Genomic DNA, 24,857 nt, shown 5'->3' with positions numbered 1-24,857 from the left:
TTTAATAGTCTACAATTTGGTGATAGTGTATTTTACTTTTTTCTTAGCAAAAAAAAAAGTACATTGGCCCTCATTCCGAGTTGTTCGCTCGGTATTTTTCATCGCATCGCAGTGAGAATTCTCTTAGTGCGCATGCGTAATGTTCGCACTGCGCATGCGTCAAGTAACTTTACTAAGAAGAAAGTAATTTTACTCACGGCTTTTTCGTCGCTCCGGAGAACGCATTGTGATTGACAGGAAATGGGTGTTACTGGGCGGATGTACGGCGTTTTAGGGGCGTGTGGCAGGAAACGCTACCGTTTCCGGAAAAAACGCAGGCGTGTCTGGAGAAACGGTGGGAGTGCTTGGGCGAACGCTGGGTGTGTTTATGACGTCAGCCGGGACCGAAAAGCACTGAATTGATCGCACAGGCAGAGTAAGTCTGGAGTTACTCAGAAACTGCTAACTCGGTTTTGATCGCAATATTGCGAATACATCGGTCGCACATTTAAGATGTTTAGATTCACTCCCAGTAGGCGGCGGCTTAGCGTGTGTAACTCTGCTATAATCGCCTTGCGAGCGAACAACTCGGAATGAGGGCCTTTGTTTCATTGTTTGAGCTATTTCTACATCACTGAATGGTAGGTACACTTTCAGACATTATTAAGTGCAGTGCATAAAGTAAGAGGGCTGCCGCTGAATATACTCTGTAATTATTTGTTTGTGGGACAGCTTTAATCATTAAATGAAGCTAATAAACCTAAATTCAAAACTGATATACTGTATGTAGTGTTTTACTCAACATACTGTTAACCATGTAATAAGGCCCGGCGCTACCCGCTCAGCAAAGGGATGCAGTGCAGGTAGGCACCAGGGAGGAGAGGCGCTTTCCCTGCACTGCATCCCCGCTGCTGCGCCGTCCTGTCCCCCCCTGCTGCCGGCTGCTGTGCCTGTCACTGTATGGGTGGTATTCATGTGACCGCTGGTCAGCTGACCGACAGTCACATGACCTCCTCCACGAGCCCGACGGCTCACTATCCCGATGGTCAGCATGCCGACCAACAGGGACTATTTCCACTCGTGGGTGGCGACCGCAGGTCGACACTGAGCCCGCAGCATGGCGAGCGCAGCGAGCCCGCAAGGGGCTTGCTGCACTCGCCCCTCCCCGCCGGGATCCCGGCGTCGGTATGCTGCTTGGATCCCGGCATCGGTAAGCTGACCGGCGGTCAGGAGACCGCCGGTCACCAGTACTACACCCCACTGTATGACAGGCAGCGGCGCCGGCAGATTAAAGCCTCCTCTCCTCTCCCTTTGACATTCTTTACGGTAACAGTTCTCCTCCCCCAGGCGGTGCTAACATACGCTACCCATTGTTTTCTCCCCGGGCCTCCCCTCGCTGGAATTACACTTGCTCCGCCTCTTTTCCGCCACAGCCACTCAGACATCCCGAGTTGTGGCATGTGCGCATGCACAAGAAAATAGCAAAGGGGGAGCGCGGCATCAGCGACGCTGAGACCTGAGTTGCCACGGCGAGCAAGTGTAATACCAGCGAGGGGAAGCCCAGGGACAAAACAACAGGGAGCGTATGGCAGCGCTGGCTGGGGGAGGAGAACTGTTACCATGAAGAATGTCAAAGGGAGCGCAGTGAAGGCAGCTGAGTACATCCTGCCCTAACTGATCGGACGAAGGGGGTGGAGCTTCACGGACAAAAAGGGGGCGGAGCTTCACTGACAAAAAGGGGCAGGGCTACACGGAACCAGAAGACTGCAGTACCACAGAGGAGCGGGAAGATCCTCTTCAAATGTAAGTAGTCTCTCTCTCCCCCCCTCGCTCTCCCTTCCTCCCTACCAACTTGACACTTGCCTGCCGTACTGTATAAAATGGGGACACCTGCCTGCCGTACTGTATAAAATGGGGACACGTGCCTGCGTAATGTGTAAAATGGCAACTCTCGCTTGCGTAATGTGTAAAATGGGGACACTTGCCTGTGTAATGTGTAAACTGGGGACTCTCACCTGCGTAATGTGTACAATGGGGGCACTTGCCTGACGTACTGTGCAAAATGGGGACACTTGCCTGCTGTAATGTGTAAAATGGGGACTCTTGCCTGCGTAATGTGTAAAATGGGGACTCTCGCCTGCGTAATGTGTAAAATGGGGACTCTCGCCTGCGTAATGTGTAAAATGGGGACACTTGCCTGCCGTACTGTGTAAAATGAGGACTCTTGTTTCCGGTTCCGGCGCCCATGTGAGGAGAAGCTGATTGCTGCAGCTCTCCTGCACCCTCGGTAACCGGAGCACACAGCGCCTCCCGCTCGCGGCTTTTCTCCGCACCTGGCGCACACTACCTCTGGGAAAGTGCTGGGGACTGGATGGAAAGGTTTCTGTCCTCCCCCATGCCACCTAAAGCCCAGAGATCGAGGTCTGAAAAACGGCCGGGGGAATCCAAGATGGCTGCCGCACCTAGCTCACAAACGAGTCTGCAGGCTGCTGGCAGCATTAAACAGGCTTCTGCAAAACTGCCTCAGGTGAGCCTGACTGTTCCCCTGCCTCTCCAGTGACTTATGCTGATGTAGTGAGAGCTGTTAGGGATGCCATGGAGCCTATCATGGATGCACATGCTGCTAAAATGCAGCAGGCAGTAAAAGACCTAAAATCCCAAATCAAGCAGTTATCTAAGACTGTTCTTACAAATGAACAAAGGCTGGGGGAGACTTTTCAGGATGTTGGGGATCTTAAGCACAGATATGAAGAGCTCCAGAAATCTCACTTCCAGCTGCTGAACAAGGTTGACGATCTTGAAAATAGATCGAGGAGATCGAATCTTCGGGTGCTGGGGCTCCCTGAGTCACTGAAAGGTCCTGATTTGACTCTTTTTTTACAAACGTCCCTCCTTGATTTGTTGCATATCCAAGATGAATGCACTGGCTTAGTTATTGAGAGAGCCCACAGACTGGGTCCCCCACGTTCTTCACCTAATAGCAGACCACGTGTGGTTATATTTAAATGTCTGAACTTTCTCCATAAGGAGGCAATATGGACGGCATCCAGGAGGCATAGGAATTTACAATGGGAGGGAGCTCGTTTGGCCATTTTCCAGGACTACTCCGCGGAGGTATCCCAGGCACGTCGGGAATTTACCCCCCTTTGCTCCCGTTTGGTAAAGGCGAATAAAAAATTTGCTCTGCTCTTCCCTGCAAGACTACGCCTGTTTGATGGAAATTCATTCCGGGACTTTACAAATCTTGCAGATGCAGAGGCTTATGTTTCTGAGGCATCCAAGGCAGATGGCGACTCCTCTCAGGCGGATGACACCCTGGATCGCGATGGCTGAGTATTGCTCCTGGACTTCTCTGTTTCCGGTTATGACTGCCAATTTAATTATTGCTGTAGAATCTGCTGCAGGTGTTTTTTCCCCTAAAAGAGACTTTGGTCTTATACAGCGGGCTGAACCTTTTTGCCTTGTTTTCTGTTTTAGATTTTTCTTATTCATCTGTTGTCTTTTTGTGGCTATGTAATCTTTCTAGAATGGTTATATATGCTTAGCGGAGATATCTTCCCCTACTTCTTATGTGACAGGCTGCGTTTTTCTTTTTCTTTTTCTGTAACATGCTCTGTGTGCTCTGATATTTTCTTGTTATTTTTCCTATGTATATTTTCATATATTATGTTGCCGAGGGTGGGTAAGGGCGCCCCCTCCCTCATTTTTTCCTCAGGTTTTCATAATTCTGGCTGGCTCATTGGCGGTCTATGACGGCCTCTGTGCTTGCTTGAACCAGTTGTTCTCGTTTTCTGAAGTTATGATTGTCCTTAGCAGGACTTTCTTTCACAATGTTAATGTTATATTTTGTGTGTTTTCTATGTTTCTGTCCCTCTTTTCTTCTCCCCCTCCCCTTCTCCTCCTTATGTGTCCACCCCGGTATGATTTGTATCCGTTTTTCGGCGGCTGTAGACATCATGATTACTGCGCAGGTTTTCAGGTTTTCCCAGTTCATTTGATGCATGGCTAGTTTGAGTGTCGGCACGTGGAATGTGGGAGGGATCAACTCCCCAGCTAAACGTAGAAAGATTTTGCTCTATCTTCGGAAGGTGGGGATGGATGTTGTTTTCATTCAGGAATCTCACCTTATGCCAAAAGAGGTAGTAAAACTGAACACTATGGGTTGGTCTGTGGTAGCCTCTTCCTCCTTCTCTTCTAAGGCTAGGGGAGTGATTATTTTAGCACGGCACACGGTCCCTATCTCTGTCCATGCGATTTTAGATGACACTCAGGGTCGGTATGTACTGGCAGATGTCACATTGTATGCATCCAGGTTCCTACTTTGTAATATTTATGCTCCCAATCAGTACTCTAAGCAATTTTATACGAACATGGTCACTAAGCTACTAAGTTACTCCGAAATTCCTATAATCTTGGGTGGAGATTTGAATTTATATTCTTCTCCAACCTTGGATAAATCCCCCCCCCCCCTCGCGCTCCCCCCTCGTTACCACGTATTGGTATCCCCTATATTTGCTCGCAGTTGTCCTTAGTGGATGTGTGGCGCGCATGCTACCCATTAGAAAGGGAATTTACATGCCTCTCAGCTGCGCACCACACGTTCTCGAGGATTGATTATCTGCTGTTATCTGACTCCTTTTTCTCAAAAGTGGCTGACTCTAAAATTGAGGATATCTGTATTTCGAACCATGCTTTATGCTGGATGAAATTGATGCTCCTCTCAGAAAAATCCCCTTTTCGCTCCTGGCACTTCCCCTCTCATTTAAGTGACTCTCTGAAATTCCGCTCCTCATTAGATGCAGCGTGGCTTGATTATCATACGCATAATGGAGAAACTCTGAGCGAGGATCCTGCTCTTTTCTGGCAGGCGTCAAAATCAGTTATTCGGGGGCACATTATGTCCTATAGTAAAAAAAGGGATTTAGATTTAAACTCACAATATTTGGAAGCCCAGGCGGCTCTTACTCACTCTTTTCAGGAATTTAAATCCTCCTCCTCCCCTTCTACTAGGGAACGATACCTTACACAAAAAACACTGTTTGATACCCTCCTCTCTCAAATGGAAGCTAAATATTCATTTTCAAGAGACTGTGGCATTTACAGATATGGCAATAAGTCTGGCAAACTGTTATCCCGTTTGTTAAAAGGCAGACACCCTAAAGTGGTCATTCACTCTCTGCTCACCCAAGGTGGGGACAGAGTACGGACCTCGGCCGAGATTGCTGAGGTGCTGCAGTCTTTTTATACCACTCTTTACGCACATCCTGTTATTAACCAGACCCACAAGTCTAGCTTTTGGTCTTCTACTGATCTGCCTCAAATGTCAGAGTTGCACTGTACCTCTCTTCTTGCACCTATCACCACTGAGGAAGTTTCTTTAGCAATAGCTGGACTGAGGACTGGGAAGACTCCGGGCCCTGACGGTTTTGCCAATGACTACTGTAAAATTCTATCTACTAGACTGTGCGAACCTCTTTCTGTCTTATTTAATTCTTTTATGCAGGGTGCTTCCTTGCCCCAATATTTTAATTCCGCAGTCATAAAGGTTATCCCGAAGCCTGGCTGGGATCCTGAGTCTCCCAGTTCTTATCGTCCGATCTCCCTTCTAAACACGGATTATAAATTGTTCACTAAAATCCTCTCGAATAGACTCAAATTCATAGTCCCTGATATAGTTCATACAGACCAGACTGGATTTGTCTGGGGTCGGCAATCAGTGAGCAATATCCGAAAGGTCTTGACTGTTATGCAGGCCTTTCAGCTTTCCAAACCTACTGACACTAATGTACTATTGTCACTTGATGCCGAAAAGGCGTTCGACCTGGTCACCTGGGACCATCTGTATGAAACGCTTCACCGCTTTGGTGCACCTGAGGACTTTGTCTCTCTTATTTCCCGATTATATGAGTCTCCCTCTACTCAAGTTTTGGGGAATGGTATCCTCTCATCCCCTTTTCTTATCCAGAGTGGCACACGTCAGGGCTGCCCCTTGTCACCTTTATTATTTGCCTTAGCTTTAGAACCCCTAGCTGTTTCCCTGAGAAATTCTCCCAGATTTACAGGCATAAAAATAATGGACACCATGGTAAAATTATCACTGTATGCTGACGACATGCTTCTATTTATTTCTCATCCTGATACTTCCATCCCTGCGATTGTCTCCCTGATTGAACAATTTGGTTCCTTTGCGGGATACAAAATTAATATATCTAAATCCGAGCTTCTCCTCCTTTCAGGAGACTCTTCCCTCTTTCCATTACACCCGGTCCTGTCCCGATTCCCAGTGGCTCGAGATAGTCTTAGATATTTAGGGGTTCAGATCCCTACTTCCCTCCCAGATCTATATGCGGTTAATTTTGGTCCTATTTTGTCCAAGGTGTCTAAAATCCTTACAGACTGGGCGTCTCTGCCCTTGTCTCTTATGGGTCGCGCAGAAGTTATTAAATCTGTTGTTTTTACCAAGATTGCTTATTTTCTTCTTATGCTCCCTATTGCCCTTGTTGAGAAAGATGTCCTTTTTCTTAAACAGTGTTTCACTAGATTTCTATGGGCAGGTAAACGACCAAGAGTCCCCTACGCTAGGTTACAGCTATTACGTGAAGAGGGAGGTATGGGAATCCCGGATCCTGTTCTATTTAGTAGAGCAGCGATGTACCGGTATATCACAGACTGGCTTTGGGGCAGATCAGTATTTACGAACTTGCCACTTGAACTGGCCGTATTCCATCCTTTCTCCCCTGCTGCACTCTTACACACCCCAAACTCCCGTCTCCCATCTGAGATAAAACATAATATTTTATTTTGGCATACATATCGAGCATGGCAGGCCACTCACACTAAAGCCCATAGAAAACCTGACACCTCTCTTCACACTACGTTTTGGGGTAACCCATGTTTCCTTCCTGGCCTTGATAACGCACATTTTTTGAGTTGGAGAGAAAAGGGGATCGCAGCTATTAGAGACATATATGACCCAGGAGGCAACGCTGTGCTTTCTTTGTCTGATATCCAGATAAAATTTGGTATTCCCCACCGGGAATTTTTTATGTACCTGCAGGCTAGACACTTTGCTCAATCCCAGTCTCACCCAATGATTTCTGAGGCTACCACAGACCCGCTGCGCACCTTAATGGTGCTTACTAAAGATTGTCCTTACCATCTTAGTTACTTCAGAAACACCTTTAGGGTCTCATATAGAGACCGGCTCTGGGATTCCGCATTGTCTTCATGGTCCAGAGATATCCCCAAAATGGGATTGTGCGCTGAATTGTTAGATAACATTTTACCCACTTTTAGGTTCTTACACTCTGCCTCTTTGCAAGAGGTTCACTTGAAGACGCTCCAAAGGGCATATATAGCGCCTAATCAGAGGGCACACATGGTCCTAGACGACACTGGCTGTTGCATCAAATGTACTGCGCAGAGTGCCACCTTGACACAATATGTGGTCTTGCCGGAAAATATCTAAGTTTTGGTACAAGGTGGTCGCTTATCTCAACACAGTATTTAACTTACGGTTAATAAAACGCCCGAGGGCTTGCTTGCTACTTGATTTTAGGGAGTGGTCTCTTGGGCCTGAAGATAGAGACATCGTTCCGGTACTCTCTGTTATCCTGACAATTGCCAAGAAACAAATTCTTAAAAATTGGATCAAACCGTCTACCCCTTCTTTGATGGTTGTGAAACACATGACCCTCCGGATTATTTATTTTGAGAGGCGTGCTACTCTTCCTGATATTGAATTGGGGGTCAGGCGGTTTGCCAAGAAGTGGGAGAGGTATATTGATACTCTAGACCCGGATGTACAGTCGTTTATCTATAAACTTTTTGAGACCACAACGTGGTGTCTATATAGACAAATCGATAGGGCCTCTTGACAACCTAAGCCCAGGTACTGTTCCTTTGGGACCCCCCGCTGTTTTCTTAGGAAATGCAATTATATTAATTTTAATACCTAATGCTGTATGTTTAGTCTGATGCCATATGGGTACTGAACCTTCTCTTTGGTTAGAATGGCTAACCATGCCTGAATTACTTCTTTAATATTTTTACTTAGTACTTCTTTGGCCGCTACTCATTCATGATATGATGATACTTGTATTGTTTTCCCCATTTGTTCCCCCCCCCCCCCCCCCCTCCTGTCTGTCTTCTTTACTGACCTCTCGGGTATACTGATGTCCTGTGAATCCTCAGGTAGAAATGTATGCTTAGCCTTAGGTATATGGTGATTTCTTATGCTAAGACGCACGTCGGTAATGTCTCCATCATTTCCTAGACCTCCTGTAGGTTAAGATTGTTTATCCTTTACCCCTTACTCAAGCCTACAAGTACCGACTATGTATCTGTGGTTTCACTGATGTGGCTTAAAAGCACCTTACGATGGATTATTGTAACTATACCGGTTTCTCTCCGTTTTTTGGTATGTCTGTATAATGAAGGTCTTCCCTGTTCTTGTATTTCTATAAAAATCTAATAAAAATTGTTGGATTAAAAAAAAAAAAAGAGGACTCTTGCCTGCGTAATGTGTAAAATGGGGACTCTCGCCTGCGTAATGTGTAAAATGGGGACTCTCGCCTGCTGTACTGTGTAAAATGGGGACTCTCGCCTGCGTAAAGTGTAAAATGGAGACTCTTGCCTGCCGTACTGTGTAAAATGGGGACTCTCGCCTGCGTAATGTGTAAAATGGGGACTCTTGCCTGCTGTACTGTGTAAAATGGGGACTCTTGCCTGCCGTACTGTGTAAAATGGGGACTCTCGCCTGCGTAATGTGTAAAATGGGGACTCTTGCCTGCTGTACTGTGTAAAATGGGGACACTTGCCTGCCGCACTGTGTAAAATGGGGACACTTGCCTGCCGCACTGTGTAAAATGGGGACACTTGCCTGCCGCACTGTGTAAAATGGGGACTCTTTCCTGCCATAATGTGTAAAATGGGGACTTTTGATGTTTGTTTTTTTTCCCCTGTGGTGGCCGTGATGATATCAGATGAGACCATGCCCATATCAACGAGGCCACGCCCCCTTGCCGGGAGCGCGCCCATGCTTTTTCTTTTTATAGCTATGGGGGGAGCGCTTTTTTTAAATGTAAATGGGGGGGGGGGGGCGCATTTTGAAATCTCGCACTGAGAGCCAAATTGGCTAGAAACAGCCCTGGACCACATCCTTTTATTCAGCGGCGCTGTCCCTTTGTAAAGTATGGGAGGGCGCCGAACACCCTAGCACCCGCCCTGCATGTAATTACTTAATACTATAGGGATAGGTAATGAAGAGCAATTTGTCAAAATTGCAGATTTCCGTTGATTTCTTGCTTCGTTATTTAAAGCATCAACCTTTTCAAAATTAAAATTGGCATGGTTTTGCTTTTAAATAAATTGCCGATTTAAACCTTGTCATAAAAAAAATTGCAACTTTGACAAAGCACTGTTCATTACTTTTCCCCCTACAGCTACTTAACCCTAGCTAGACATCTACTGATTTTAATCATAGGCAGATCTACTATTCTTTCTTACTGTAAATCATATGAATCGACTGAAAACCATTCATTGTGGTTAGCTGTTTCTAATTAATTTTTCAAGCACTAAGAAGTCAAAGGTCACGTTGAAAGCCTGTTCTACAGACCCTGATTCAACAGAATGCCTTCAATTTCACAATAGTCATCATTATGTAACTAAAATATATATAGGCTTTTCATACATAAATACAATAAGAAGCATTCTTTACACTTATCTACATTTATCTAAGAATGGGGCCAACTTATCAGTGAGTTTTAGCTAAACACGTTGTGTGTGATAAATTGTGCTCCAGGTTATCAGCTCCTAACAATGAGCTGATTGGCTGTAGCACAATTTATCATATGCCCCAAGTTTAAAATAGCTAAAACCTGTTGATAAATGGGCCCCAATATGTGAAGTAGTGTGATACTGCTGTCTGTATGTGCATCAAAGGTTCTAACATTCCAGTCTGTTTGCTTTGACTATAGACATCTAACAGCTGAGTGATGTGACAAAAATGCACATAATTGTTCAGTTATTCTATGTGGGCTGGCTACCATCACATCAGCTGTGCGCTGAACAATCTTTGTAACGGGAAGGGAAATCATGAGTTGCAGCTGGAAGTGATAGAACTATTGCATAACCATTTTCCCTGAACAAATAAGATGTAGAGTACCTGATCACTAAGAAATCACAATGAATTACAATTAACAGCAGTGGGTGATTCTCAACTGGAAACGTTCTTTGAAATGAATGTGTGGGATAAGGCTAATTAACATTGCTTGGCGCTATAAAAAACGCAGACAATTCTGTTTCATTTGAAAGGTTTTTTTTACCATTTCATCCACTTGGTTTCTTCGATAGGAGGTAACACATCTAAACAACTCCTTCAATTAGAGCCCCAGTGGATATTCAAATTGGACACGTTAACCCCAAAGAATATAAATGAAACCCTGGGGTTGCACTGCTGTCTATGACATCACTTTGGTTAATATTAGATCTTTATACCATTGCTTTCTTGCTTATCATTTAAAGGTTTAAGATACTGTAAGTGGCCAACCTGTTATTAGTCATAACAGCCCTTGACAGCGTTTAACTATATACAACGATATACTGTAGTACAACACATATTAATTTACTGTAACTTTTTGATTTGGACAGGCTTCTGTAACTTGGTCTGTTTGTTGTTCTGTTACCCTGGTGATGGGTGCACTCACATTTAACATAATTCAGCTGCACATGGATGCACGCCAGGACGCATGTCATATGCTGAATGTTCTTTTTAGTAGCCATAGAAGGTATGTAATGTTATTTCATTGTTTTTATCCCTAAGGAAAGCACAAGTTAAGTCCGGCAACATTGGATTAAACAGGATTGCATTTTTGTAATGCCTGGACTGCCACCCTTTTCCATTGTCTATCTATCAATCTATCTATCTATCTTTCTAATAATAATAATAATAATTATAGAGCGCTCGTTTGCCTATAGGACTTAAGGCGCTTTACAGGCATCAAAAACATAGTACAAAGATTAATACAGTAATACAGAAGTAAAAAAGAAAACTTAAGGCACACAGTAAGCGTAATGCAGGGTTGGCGCAGACATTTTGGGTAATAACTTCAATGGGTTATATATTCCATCCACAAAGGTACCAGGTGAGGCAGCCATGTTGGGCACCCTAAGCTGGTTTACCCTGGGTGGAATAGGATACGCCTAGAAGAGATAACACAAATGGGTGATTGCAGTGACCTAACGCTAGGGGTACGGACCCCACATAACCGTCAGGTCCATGTATTTTTCATCCCATCCACAAGTGATCCAGATGAGACAGCCATAGTGTGTGCACTATGAAGGTTACACTGTGGGCAATAAGCCACACAAGGACCCAATGCATACATGGACCCAAGGGAACAGCTAACACATATAGTATTATGATATACCCTACCTGGATAGATCCAAGTGAAGCATGTCCTGCACCACATGGGGGTATAGTATACAGTGGGGCAAAAGTACATTGTACATGATGGGGTCAATGAGGCAGTAGGTAGAAGAGGCCATAGGTAGCAGTACAAGCATAGGGTGGATTTGTAAGCTAGAGTCCAGAAAAAGTTCTTAGACCTCAAGTGTGTGTATGCATCCATCCATCCCACCAGCAACTCCAGCAGTCATGTCTTCCTCCAGCAGTGCCAGAGTCTGGGGGTCTCTGTTGGCAGGAGATGGCAGAGCTATGCACATGAAGGCAAAACGGCAAAAAAGCCTTTGTTCAGGGAAGAATAACAGCCTGACAGCGAAGTGGCAAGATGCTGATCCACCTTCTAGCGCTAGCAGTGTAGCCGCAGCCACATAGCAGTTGCAGGCAGGAAGCGTGCAGGTAGCAAGATGACTATATGCAGTACCGTAAGTGAGAGGCAGGCAATGTGATTTACAAGCTCTGTGAGCTTTTTTTGGATGTATGTGCAATATCTTATGCATTATTAAACTTTTGTTTGACAATACTTCACTATATTGTGCCCCTTCTTCCATATATATATATATATATATATATATATATATATATACAGTATATATATATACAGTATATATATATATATATATATATACATACACACACACAAACAAACACACACACAGTACTGTTCAAAAGGTTTAGGCAGGATGTGGAAAAAATCCTGCAAAGTAAGAATGCTTTCAAATATAGAAGTGTTAATAGTTTATTTTTAGCAATTAAAATGCAAAGCAAATGAACAGAAAAGGAATCTAAATCAAATCAATATTTAGTGTGACCATTGCCTTCAATACAGCATCAATACTTCCAGGTACACTTACACAGTTTTTGAAGGAACTTAGCAGGAAGCGTTGTTCCAACCATCTTGGAGAACTAGCCACAGATCTTCTGTGGATGTAGGCTTGCTCAAATCCTTCTGTTTCTTCACGTAATCCCACACAGACTCAATGATGTTGAGATCAGGGCTCTGTGGGGTACATACCATCACTTCCTGGACTTCTTGTTCTTCTTTATGCTGAATACAGATGACATTGGCTGAATGTTTGGGGCTATTGACTTGCTGCAGAATAAATTTGGAGCCAATCAGACACCTCCCTGATGGTATTGCATGATGGATAAGTAGCTGCCTGCATTTCTCAGCACTGAAGCACAAATAAATGGGCAGTATTATGGACAGTAGGTGCTGTGGTCAGCCAAGGACACTTTGATTTCTCCCCCCCCCCCCCCTCCCCCAAGTACAGTATATGACAGCTACATAATAGGAGTAAGGTGCATTTAGGGAGATTTCGAGACTCTTTGGGGAATCAGGGAGGTTGCTATTATTTCAGGGAGTCTCCCTGACAATCAGGGATTGTTGGCATGTATGACACAGATGCATCTGTTTTGTGTTTGACTTATAACAACACACAATTTTATACACAATCTCTTTTAGCTTTGTTATTATTGGCAAGCAAGCAGTAATTAAATACAAGCTTATTAGTTTCATATTGAAATATAGAACAAACCAAGCTTCATATAATGACATAAACTAGAGCACTAAATCTGCTCAGATATAACTGCTTTGTTTAAAAGTGAAAAAGAAAATACTGTAATTTTCACATGTTCTTATTGAAAAAAGCAAGCCACACGCTATGATCCTGTGACTACCATAGCCTCCAGTAACATCCCAGTTCAGACACAGTGAAATGGCATGCAACAAATACATGGATAGATAGGCTTAAAAAGAATTGTCTGCCCAAGGACCTCCTACTCTTTCTAATTCTAAAAGAATTGTAGCAATCCTATGCCAGAGACACTATAGTAAGGAGCCTATTACCCAAAGTCACCTCTAGCAATTTACAGTTTCAAATACTGGTGACTCCTGGCCAAGATGAAATTACGTTTCAAGGTTTTACCTCTTTCCTCAAGAAACACACATGCAGAGGTGTAGCTAGGTGCCATGGTGCCCAGAACAAGGGTACCTGTTTCGGCGCCCCTTCTCCTGTACTGAATTAGATGCATGTTACATTTCAAAATAAAAATCCTAAATTGGTGACAGGACCAGTTCTAGACATTGTGGATCTCAGGGGAAAAGTTTCCTTTTGGGTGCACCGCATGCTTAAAACAGAAACAATGTGCACCGAAGGTGTGATACAAAAAATATAGGGGTGTGGCTTCAAGGGGAAGGGGCATGGCCACATAATAGTACCAGTATAGATTGCACCACACAGCAGTGTCCGTTATTCACATTACATTGTACAGTATTGTCCGTTATCCATATTACACCACACAGTAGTGTCCATTATTCACATTACACCACACAGTAGTACCTCTGATACACTTTATGCCACACAGTAGAGCCCCTTGTACACGTTACGTCACATAGTAAAGCCCCTTATACACGTTACACAACACAGTAGAGCTGCTTATAGATGTTAAACCACATGAGAGCCGCTTAAACAAATTATACCACAGTAGAGCCGTGTATACATGTTACTCTGCAGCTTCTAATGCAGAGAGAGAGAGGTGCTGCAGTGGTTGGGGCAGAGAGAGGTGCTGTAGCAGCTGGGACAGAACGTGGTGCTGCAGCAGCCGAGGCAGAAAGAGGTGCTGCAGCAACCGAGGCTGAAATATATGCTGCAGCAGCTGGGGCAGAAAGAGGAGATCAGCAGCTGGGGCAGAAAGAGGTGCTGCAGCAGCCAGGGCAGAAAGAGGTGTAGCAAGACAGAAGTAATCCTGCTGCACAGCTACAAGCAGACAGTGAGACATATAAAGAGGGTGGCAGAGCTCCGGTATTGGCTGGCTGTTAGTGTCTTCTGCTGTCTCCTCTGGCCTGCCCTGTTTCCTACCAGATCTGGACATAGACTTGTACATGAAGCTGCTTGTCCTTGAGCCATTATCCAAAGTCACTAAGAGAGGCCTTCCAAAATCACAAATGATGCGAGTTGGTAGGATCTCTAGTAACTTGCAGATAGCAGCCACTGGTATTGATACAATTATCAATAAATTTGCGTCCTGAGGCTACAATTTAAACTGATTAAGAAAGCAAAAACAGGAGCTTTTGGTGATCAGCAGAGACCAGCTATTACAACCTAAGGAAGTAACCCAAGATTCAGTTTTACCATGGAGGATAGAATTCACCACATCCAGCCAATTTGTTCAACGAGCCAGCCAAGCCCTGTGGCTGATAATAACATTGGACACTGACCTACATTCATTTAAAAACAAAAGACCAATAGCCTGTTATACTAGGGGACGAAACATCATGGAAATGGTTGTCCATTCGGATATCAAGGGGTTCAAGAAGTCTGTCACTGAGCCCCATTTTTATCAAAACCTCCGGGTTGTTATAGGTGTCCCAGATGCATCACTTGCTCGCACATGAATACAGGAACAACATTCAAATATCCGCATACATCTCGGATCTTTCAGATTAAACACACCCTGTCCTGCACGTCTACATACATAGTTTATATCATATTTTGCCCATGCAATCTGTATTACATGGGCAAGACCATCAGGACAGTCTATGTACGCATGGCACAGCATCGATCATCCATTAGTAAAGCTTTAACGAGTGCATCGGCTGATCAACCAGTGGCTTGTCATTTTCTGCAGGCTGCACACCCCCTTTCTTCCTTGAAACATATACTTATTGGCCACACACCACCATCACTATAGGGAGGTGATCGAAATGGAAAGCTGCTCAGGTGCGAAAGCAAATGGATACATACTCTGAACACTGTACATACCTCTGGATTTAATGAGCATCTCAATTGGAATACATTCCTTTAATATGACAGACATCTATTTTAATATCTAAGTAACATGCTAGATCTTAGCTTTGTTTATTCTGTGACACATACTCTGTGTATCATAACTGTTTTCTCCTGCAGCTTCAAAAGAATGTATTGTAGTTTTGATGGTGCCTGATCCTACTGTATTATGTATTTATCATGCAGGCCACAGTCATTTATTGGTGCTGCCCAGGGTCACATTTAGTCCAGGGCCATATAGTTTGTTTCATGGAATTGTTTAACATTATGAGTAATGTTTATTGTTATACATGACTTAAGCCTGTTTCTCCACAGCACTGGGCCGGGGAGACGCTTCAGAGGCTTTCCAACGGTGACCGGGCAACGCTGCACGCTGTACACGTTGCCCTGGCAACTCCGGCGGAAGCGGTCTGCCGTCACCGGAAGTGATGCCCACGATCTCCAGCTGGCGGATGCAGCCTGAACCCGGCTCTCCCCGCGTTGTGGTAGTCCTGACCTATTTAGGTAAGTTCAAAATGTTAATCTTGTTTGTTCTATTTCTGTCAGCATGCCAGCCTTGAAAACGGTGCTTTAGTCGTACCGAAACATTGGCATAATGGTACTTTGTCTGACACATGTATTTAAAGTTTGCATCTACCGCTGGAGCGCCGCAGTCTTTTCTCTAACCAATATCCACTTATTTACTGAAGGCACCCACTTTCACTGCATCACAAATGACAAGTGCCGGCTCGATACCTCACGCTGCCTCTATCTATCTATCTATCTATCTATCTATCTATCTATCTATCTATCTATCTATTTAATTTTAATATCAAAGCCTGGACTTAGCCTGGATGGAAATACGGTAGGCAAAGGACTGCGATCTTACCCTAACATCTTATTCTCTCACCTACAGGTAATCAGAGCAATTACTACAACGCTCACCAGCTGCACAGTGAACTAGGATACTATTGCATAGCACTGTCTGTTTTTGCATAGGTAATGAGAACAATTACTACAACTCTCACCAGCTGCACAGTGAAATAGGGGGGGTCATTCTAACCTGAACGCTCGCTGCAATTCTTCGCAGCGCAGCATTCAGGTTAGCCTGCAGTGCAGGCTGTCCTTACCTATCGATCACCTCTGCCTGATTGACAGACAGAGGCGGTCGCTGTGCGGGAGGGGATGGCACGGCGGCATTTGCCCCCCGTTTTGTGGGCGTGGTCTGACCAATGCAGGTGTGGCTGGACCGTGCAGGGGTGTGTGCCACAGCGGCTGCGTGATGTCACACGCAGCTGCTGTGAGCCGGGCAGCGACGAGTAGCTCCCGGCCAGCACGCAAAAGCTACGCTGGCTGGGAGCTACTCCTGATGTACAAAAGCATCACCGCTGTGCGATGCTTTTGTACTTCAGCGACGGGGCAGTTCCAGCACAGCTACGATCAACTCGGAATGACCCCCTAGGATACTATTGCATAGCACTGTCTGTTTTTGCATAGGTAATCAGAACAATTACTACAATTATCACCAGCTGCACAGTGAACTAGGACACTATTGCATAGCAGTGTCTGTTTTTGCATATCGGTAATCAGAAAAATTAATACAACTCTCACCAGCTGCACAGTGAACTAGGATACTATTGCATAGCACTGTCTGTTTTTGCATAGGTAATCAGAACAATTAATACAACTCTCACCAGCTGCACAGTGAACTAGGATACTATTGCATAGCACTGTCTGTTTTTGCATATGTAATCAGAACAATTACTACATCTCTCGCCGGCTGCTAAGTGAACTAGGATACTATTGCATAGCACTGTCTGTTTTTGCATAGGTAATCAAACTGGAGTTATTGTTATAAGCAGACTTTAGTCTGTTTGATTGGAGATATTTGGAGAATTTGTGATGGCCTCCTACCCTATCATTAATTGTTTGTTTTTAGTTTTTATTGCCCACCAGTGGGTGTTGGGCAATGGATGGGGTTTTAATCAGTGAACCTATACCTTACACATGTTTGTATTAGCTCACATTAGAGCATAGTAGGCTGATTAATCCAGGGTGTAGGACTCTAAGGGAGTAGGCTCAAAGGGAGAAGATATATAATTTTAATATCAAAGCCTGGACTTAAACTGGATGAAAAACTGAAAGACAACATCTAACAACACAAAATAATAACAGATGAACTACTTATCAATGTCAATTGTATGTGCAAATTTATCACCCTCCAACTTTCACTCTGTGAACACTATGCAACCCATTTGCAGAAAGGAACATATGTAAGATCAAGTTTCTATCCATAATCAGGATCACGAAGATCTTCATTGGCACAATTGTGAGTTCACCTTCTTATCACACCTAACAAATCCTGTCTGTGTAACCTGGGCAATAAGCACTGTCTTTCCATGTTTTTGATGCATTTACAGTTATTATTTCTTCTTCAGTTACTTGTATGTTTATTTGAAATATTCACAAACATCTTCATGCACATGCTGAACCTATATCATTTTGTCTTAACACACTTACAAATCCAGTCTGAATTAGCAATGCTTTTTGCTTACCCTCTCATGTCCTCTCATTTCTAACACCTCCTTCAAATTCAATTTGTACAACTACATAAACTTTCTGCTATAACCAAATTTTAATGCTACTGAACACTTCCAACACTATGCTTTCACCTGCATTTCTGCAATCCTACTGCTCTGATCGTCTTATAACTAGAGATGAGCGGGTTCGGTTCCTCGGAATCCGAACCCCCCCGAACTTCAGCCTTTTTTGCACGGGTCCGAGCAGACTCGGATCCTCCCGCCTTGCTCGGTTAACTCGAGCGCGCCCGAACGTCATCATCCCGCTGTCGGATTCTCGCGAGACTCGGATTCTATATAAGGAGCCGCGCGTCGCCGCCATTTTCACACGTGCATTGAGATTGATAGGGAGAGGACGTGGCTGGCGTCCTCTCCGTTTAGATTAGATTAGAGAGTCAGAGACACTTGAGTTGATTTACTAATTTGGGGAGCATTAGGAGGAGTACTCAGTACAGTGCAGCAGAGTTTTGCTGATAGTGTGACTGACCACCAGTTTAATTTTAATCGGTTCTCTGCCTGAAAAAAAACGATACACAGTCACATACCATATCTGTGCTCAGCCTCAGTGTGCTGCATGATAATATGATAATGATAATATATCATCTATGTATGTATTATATCTGACTGTGCTGAGTGCTCACTGCCAGTGCTGCTCACACAGCTTAATTGTGGGGGAGACTGGGGAGCAGTTATAGCAGGAGTACAGTGCACACTTTTGCTGCCAGTGTGACCACTGACCACCAGTATATTGTCTGCCTGAAAAAGTTAAACAAACACTCCTGTGGTGTTTTTTTTTTTTATTCTATAAACGCATTCTGCTGACCGTGTCCAGCAGGTCCGTCATTCATTATATTATATAAATATTTACCTGCAGAAGTGTTATATTTTTTTGTTCATCTCTATCATCTTTATCATCTCTATATTAGCAGACGCAGTACGGTAGTCCACGGCTGTAGCTACCTCTGTGTCGTCAGTGCTCGTCCATAATTGTATACCTACCTGTGGTGGGTGTTTTTTTTTTCTATCTTCTTCATACTAGTAGTTCAGCAGTCTGCTGACAGCGTCCAGCAGGTCCGTCATTATATATTATATATACCTGCAGTAGTGATATATATATATTTTTATATCATTATCATCTCTATATTAGCAGACGCAGTACGGTAGTCCACGGCTGTGGCTACCTCTGTGTCGTCAGTGCTCGTCCATAATTGTATACCTACCTGTGGTGGGGTTTTTTTTTTCTATCTTCTTCATACTAGTAGTTCAGCAGTCTGCTGACAGCGTCCAGCAGGTCCGTCATTATATATTATATATACCTGCAGTAGTGATATATATATATTTTTTTATATCATTATCATCTCTATACTAGCAGACGCAGTATGGTAGTCCACGGCTGTAGCTACCTCTGTGTCGTCAGTGCTCGTCCATAATTGTATACCTACCTGTGGTGGGGTTTTTTTTTTCTATCTTCTTCATACTAGTAGTTCAGCAGTCTGCTGACAGCGTCCAGCAGGTCCGTCATTATATATTATATATACCTGCAGTAGTGATATATATATATATTTTATATCATTATCATCTCTATATTAGCAGACGCAGTACGGTAGTCCACGGCTGTGGCTACCTCTGTGTCGTCAGTACTCGTCCATAATTGTATACCTACCTGTGGTGGGGTTTTTTTTTTTTCTATCTTCTTCATACTAGTAGTTCAGCAGTCTGCTGACAGCGTCCAGCAGGTCCGTCATTATATATTATATATACCTGCAGTAGTGATATATATATATTTTTTATATCATTATCATCTCTATACTAGCAGACGCAGTACGGTAGTCCACGGCTGTGGCTACCTCTGTGTCGTCAGTGCTCGTCCATAATTGTATACCTACCTGTGGTGGGGGTTTTTTTTTTCTATCTTCTTCACATTAGTAGTTCAGCAGTCTGCTGACAGCGTCCAGCAGGTACGTCATTATATATTATATATATATAAACCTGCAGTAGTGATATATATATATTTTTTATATCATTATCATCTCTATACTAGCAGACGCAGTACAGTAGTCCACGGCTGTAGCTACCTCTGTGTCGTCAGTCACTCGTCATCCATAAGTATACTAGTATCCATCTCCATTGTTTACCTGAGGTGCCTTTTAGTTGTGCCTATTAAAATATGGAGAACAAAAATGTTGAGGTTCCAAAAATAGGGAAAGATCAAGATCCACTTCCACCTCGTACTGAAGCTGCTGCCACTAGTCATGGCCGAGACGATGAAATTCCATCAACGTCGTCTGCCAAGGCCGATGCCCAATGTCATAGTACAGAGCATGTAAAATCCAAAACACAAAATATCAGTAAAAAAAGGACTCAAAAATCTAAAATAAAATCATCATCGGAGAAGCGTAAACTTGCCAATATGCCATTTACCACACGGAGTGGCAAGGAACGGCTGAGGCCCTGGCCTATGTTCATGGCTAGTGGTTCAGCTTCACATGAGGATGGAAGCACTCAGCCTCTCGCTAGAAAAATGAAAAGACTTAAGCTGGCAAAAGCACAGCAAAGAACTGTGCGTTCTTCGAAATCACAAATCCACAAGGAGAGTCCAATTGTGTCGGTTGCGATGCCTGACCTTCCCAACACTGGACGTGAAGAGCATGCGCCTTCCACCATTTGCACGCCCCCTGCAAGTGCTGGAAGGAGCACCCGCAGTCCAGTTCCTGATAGTCAGATTGAAGATGTCAGTGTTGAAGTACACCAGGATGAGGAGGATATGGGTGTTGCTGGCGCTGGGGAGGAAATTGACAAGGAGGATTCTGATGGTGAGGTGGTTTGTTTAAGTCAGGCACCCGGGGAGACACCTGTTGTCCGTGGGAGGAATATGGCCATTGACATGCCTGGTGAAAATACCAAAAAAATCAGCTCTTCGGTGTGGAAGTATTTCAACAGAAATGCGGACAACAGGTGTCAAGCCGTGTGTTGCCTTTGTCAAGCTGTAATAAGTAGGGGTAAGGACGTTAACCACCTCGGAACATCCTCCCTTATACGTCACCTGCAGCGCATTCATCATAAGTCAGTGACAAGTTCAAAAACTTTGGGCGACAGCGGAAGCAGTCCACTGACCAGTAAATCCCTTCCTCTTGTAACCAAGCTCACGCAAACCACCCCACCAACTCCCTCAGTGTCAATTTCCTCCTTCCCCAGGAATGCCAATAGTCCTGCAGGCCATGTCACTGGCAATTCTGACGAGTCCTCTCCTGCCTGGGATTCCTCCGATGCATCCTTGAGTGTAACGCCTACTGCTGCTGGCGCTGCTGTTGTTGCTGCTGGGAGTCGATGGTCATCCCAGAGGGGAGGTCGTAAGACCACTTTTACTACTTCCACCAAGCAATTGACTGTCCAACAGTCCTTTGCGAGGAAGATGAAATATCACAGCAGTCATCCTGCTGCAAAGCGGATAACTGAGGCCTTGGCATCCTGGGCGGTGATAAACGTGGTTCCGGTATCCATCATTACTGCAGAGCCAACTATAGAATTGTTTGAGGTACTGTGTCACCGGTACCAAATACCATCTAGGTTCCATTTCTCTAGGCAGGCGATACCGAAAATGTACACAGACCTCAGAAAAAGACTCACCAGTGTCCTAAAAAATGCAGTTGTACCCAATGTCCACTTAACCACGGACATGTGGACAAGTGGAGCAGGGCAGAATCAGGACTATATGACTGTGACAGCCCACTGGGTAGATGTATTGACTCCCGCCGCAAGAACAGCAGCGGCGGCACCAGTAGCAGCATCTCGCAAACGCCAACTCTTTCCTAGGCAGGCTACGCTTTGTATCACCGCTTTCCAGAATACGCACACAGCTGAAAACCTCTTACGGCAACTGAGGAAGATCATTGCAGAATGGCTTACCCCAATTGGACTCTCCTGTGGATTTGTGGCATCGGACAACGCCAGCAATATTGTGCGTGCATTATATCTGGGATAATTCCAGCACGTCCCATGTTTTGCACATACCTTGAATTTGGTGGTGCAGAATTATTTAAAAAACGAGAGGGGCGTGCAAGAGATGCTGTCGGTGGCCAGAAGAATTGCGGGACACTTTCGGCCTACAGGCACCACGTACAGAAGACTGGAGCAACACCAAAAACGCCTGAACCTGCCCTGCCATCATCTGAAGCAAGAAGTGGTAACGAGGTGGAATTCAACCCTCTATATGCTTCAGAGGTTGGAGGAGCAGCAAAAGGCCATTCAAGCCTATACATCTGGCCACGATATAGGCAAAGGAGGTGGAATGCACCTGTCTCAAGCGCAGTGGAGAATGATTTCAACGTTGTGCAAGGTTCTGCAACCTTTTGAACTTGCCACACGTGAAGTCAGTTCAGACACTGCCAGCCTGAGTCAGGTCATTCCCCTCATCAGGCTTTTGCAGAAGAAGCTGGAGACATTGAAGGAGGAGCTAAGAAAGAGCGATTCCGCTAGGCATGTGGGACTTGTGGATGGAGCCCTTCATTCGCTTAACCAGGATTCACGGGTGGTCAATCTGTTGAAATCAGAGCACTACATTTTGGCCACCGTGCTCGATCCTAGATTTAAAACCTACGTTGTATCTCTCTTTCCGGCAGACATAAGTCTGCAGGGGTTCAAAGACCTGCTGGTGAGAAAATTATCAAGTCAAGTGGAACTTGATCGGTCAACAGCTCCTCCTTCACATTCTCCCGCAATTGGGGGTGCGAGGAAAAGGCTCAGAATTCCGAGCCCACCCGCTGGCGGTGATGCAGGGCAGTCGGGAGCGACTGCTGATGCTGACATCTGGTCCGGACTGAAGGACCTGACAACGATTACGGACATGTCGTCTACTGTCACTGCATATGATTCTCTCACCATTGAAAGAATGGTGGAGGATTATATGAGTGACCGCATCCAAGTAGGCACGTCAGACAGTCCGTACGTATACTGGCAGGAAAAAGAGGCAATTTGGAGGCCCTTGCACAAACTGGCTTTATTCTACCTAAGTTGCCCTCCCACAAGTGTGTATTCCGAAAGAGTGTTTAGTGCCGCCGCTCACCTTGTCAGCAATCGGCGTACGAGGTTACTTCCAGAAAATGTGGAGAAGATGATGTTCATTAAAATCAATTATAATCAATTACTCCGTGGAGACATTGACCAGCAGCAATTGCCTCCACAAAGAACACAGGGAGCTGAGATGGTGGATTCCAGTGGGGACGAATTGATAATCTGTGAGGAGGGGGATGTACACGGTGATGAATCGGAGGATGATGATGAGGTGGACATCTTGCCTCTGTAGAGCCAGTTTGTGCAAGGAGAGATTAATTGCTTCTTTTTTGGTGGGGGTCCAAACCAACCCGTCATTTCAGTCACAGTCGTGTGGCAGACCCTGTCACTGAAATGATGGGTTGGTTAAAGTGTGCATGTCCTGTTTATACAACATAAGGGTGGGTGGGAGGGCCCAAGGACAATTCCATCTTGCACCTCTTTTTTCTTTAATTTTTCTTTGCGTCATGTGCTGTTTGGGGACTAGTTTTTTGATGGGCCTGCCTGCGTGACACTGCAGTGCCACTCCTAGATGGGCCAGGTGTTTGTGTCGGCCACTAGGGTCGCTTAGCTTACTCACACAGCTACCTCATTGCGCCTCTTTTTTTCTTTGCGTCATGTGCTGTTTGGGGAGTAGTTTTTTGAAGGGCCAGCCTGCGTGACACTGCAGTGCCACTCCTAGATGGGCCAGGTGTTTGTGTCGGCCACTTGGGTCGCTGAGCTTAGTCACACAGCTACCTCATTGCGCCTCTTTTTTTCTTTGCGTCATGTGCTGTTTGGGGGGTGTTTTTTGGAAGGGCCATCCTGCGTGACACTGCAGTGCCACTCCTAGATGGGCCAGGTGTTTGTGTCAGCCACTAGGGTCGCTTAGCTTACTCACACAGCTACCTCATTGCGCCTCTTTTTTTCTTTGCATCATGTGCTGTTTGGGGAGTAGTTTTTTGAAGGGCCAGCCTGCGTGACACTGCAGTGCCACTCCTAGATGGGCCAGGTGTTTGTGTCGGCCACTTGGGTTGCTGAGCTTAGTCACACAGCTACCTCATTGCGCCTCTTTTTTTCTTTGCGTCATGTGCTGTTTGGGGAGTGTTTTTTGGAAGGGCCATCCTGCGTAACACTGCAGTGCCACTCATAGATGGGCCAGGTGTTTGTGTCGGCCACTTGGGTCGCTGAGCTTAGTCATCCAGCGACCTCGGTGCAAATTTTAGGACTAAAAATAATATTGTGAGGTGTGAGGTATTCAGAATAGACTGTAAATAAGTGTAAATTATGGTTATTGAGGTTGATAATACTATGGGATCAAAATTACCCCCAAATTCAATGATTTAAGCTGTTTTTTAGGTTTTTTTGAAAAAAACACCCGAATCCAAAACACACCCGAATCCGACAAAAAAAATTCGGTGAGGTTTTGCCAAAACGCGTTCGAACCCAAAACACGGCCGCGGAACCGAATCCAAAACCAAAACACAAAACCCGAAAAATGTCCGGTGCACATCTCTACTTATAACATGTCTAGCCTGTCACTATCAACACCCAACACTCCTTGTTTGCCCTATACTTTTCTCTGTCCCCTGCTCCCACCTCTATCCTTCTCCCCTAGTCTCCTACATTTCCTCCACTGTCCCCTCCTCTATCTCCCATCCACTCCACTGCCTCACTTCCACTCCTCTCCTGACACCCCACTGTCATTCACCTCTACCCTACCTTGGGCCCTATCTCCAACCACTCTGCCCAGCTCCCTCCCTCCTCTCCCTACCTCACCTCATATCCCCCTATACCACACTTTGCTCCCTCTTTGCTCAGCTACTGCAGTGTCCCTTCCTTGCTCAGGAGCCAGCACCCCCACTACACCCTCTGCATCCCTTTCTTCTAAATCCATCTCATCTCATTGCTGCAGCAACCCTCATAATCTCATTCACATCACTCCCTCATACTCTCTCCCTCTCTTCTGTACCCTCTGGAATGCCAGATCTGTCTGTAATAAACTGGTCCCCACCCACGACCTTTTCATCTCGAATTCCTTGC

Source organism: Pseudophryne corroboree, chromosome 5 (assembly GCF_028390025.1).
Source record: "Pseudophryne corroboree isolate aPseCor3 chromosome 5, aPseCor3.hap2, whole genome shotgun sequence".
Classification (NCBI taxonomy): Eukaryota; Metazoa; Chordata; class Amphibia; order Anura; family Myobatrachidae; genus Pseudophryne; species Pseudophryne corroboree.
Note: the sequence above shows the minus strand (reverse complement) of the source record.